The sequence below is a fragment of the Mandrillus leucophaeus genome, unplaced genomic scaffold, assembly GCF_000951045.1.
Source record: "Mandrillus leucophaeus isolate KB7577 unplaced genomic scaffold, Mleu.le_1.0 Scaffold1107, whole genome shotgun sequence".
NCBI lineage: Eukaryota > Metazoa > Chordata > Mammalia > Primates > Cercopithecidae > Mandrillus > Mandrillus leucophaeus.
In genome coordinates this window covers 182753-184375 of record NW_012099288.1, presented here as the reverse complement: position 1 = coordinate 184375, position 1623 = coordinate 182753, and positions in this window count along the sequence as shown.

Genomic DNA, 1623 nt, shown 5'->3' with positions numbered 1-1623 from the left:
AAACAATTTAACATATACACAAATATAGGCTGGGTGCAGTGAGTCACTCCTATAATCCTAGCACTTTGGGAGGCCAAGGCAGGGGATTGCTTGAACCCAGGAGTTTGAGACCAGCCTAGGCAACACAGTGAAACCCCATCTGTACAAAAAACACAAAAATTAGCTGGGTGTGGTGGCATGCACCTGTAATCCCAGCTATTTGGGATGCTGAAGTGGGAGAATCATTTGAGCCCAACAGGCAGACTTTGCGGTTAGCCGAGATCATGCCACTGTACTCCAGCCTGGGTGACACAGTGAGACTCCACCTCAAACAAAAAGTCAAAAACAAGTGATGCTGGTGAGGCTGTGGAGAAAAGAGAATGCTTATACACTGTTGGTGAGAGCGTAAAATAGTCCAGCCAGTGTGAAAAGCAGCCTGGAGATTTCTCAAAGAACTTAAAACAGAGCTACCATTTGACCCAGCAATCCCATTACTGTGATCTACCCAAAAGAAAAGAAATCATTCTACCAAAAAGACAAATGCACTTGTATGTTTATCGCAGCACTCTTCACAATAGCAATGATATGGAATCAACCCAGGTGCCCATCAATGGTAGACTGGATAAAGAAAACGTGGTACATCAAACTTATCCAACCCACGCCCCATAGGCTGCACGTGGCCCAGGATGGCTTTGAATGCAGCCCCGCAATCCACCCTCATCCAAAATGCACAGCAATGATTGGACATGTTGGCTATATTTTAAAGACCCTTCAACTAGGAAGTAAAGGGTATAAATGAATGAACAGTGATACTGCAGCAGATAGGATAATAGTCCAAGTTTATTTATAAAATATATCCCATTCTGTCAAATACTGCTAAAAAAAAGAAGGGTTCCTCTAGAAGATGTTGAGGTTACATCATACATTTTCATTGACAGAACTTCAGTTATTTGAACTTTAGCAATCTCATGTGAATTATATTGTATTGTATTCCAAAAATCCCATGCTATCCACATCTATTTGGTTCCTGAGTTCAGATACTAAGAAATACTGTTATCTAAATCAATTTGATTTTTAAGTTTCAGAAAGTAGAAAGTTTATCAGGATTGGTTTTTCCTAAATTCATGTGACAAATACTTATTTTCAATGGGTTACTAGATTTGATTTGCTAATTTATAATGTTGTATTTTCATAACTGTTTCGGGACAAATTGTTTTGGGTTCTTCTATAGGTTTTAACATCAGGATTATGACAAATTCATAAAAATAGATAATTTGCTATCTCAGCCTATGTCCTGGAAGAGTTTCCCAAGACATTTCATACATTTCACTTATAAAAATCACTACCTTGGTGTCTTTTTTAGTGCAGCAATTTGACATTTAAAATATATTTTAAGAAAATTTTTATTTTATTTATTTTTGAGACAGAGTTTCACTCTTGTTGCCCAGGCTGGAGTGCAGTGGCGCGATGCCTGCTCACCACAATCTCTGCCTCCCGGGTTCAAGCCTTTCTCCTGCCTCAGCCTCCCTAGTAGCTGGGATTACAGGCATGAGCCACCACACCCGGCTAATTTTTTGTATTTTTGTAGAGATGAGGTTTCTCCATGTTGGTCAGGCTGGTCTCAAATCCCCGACCTCAGGTGAT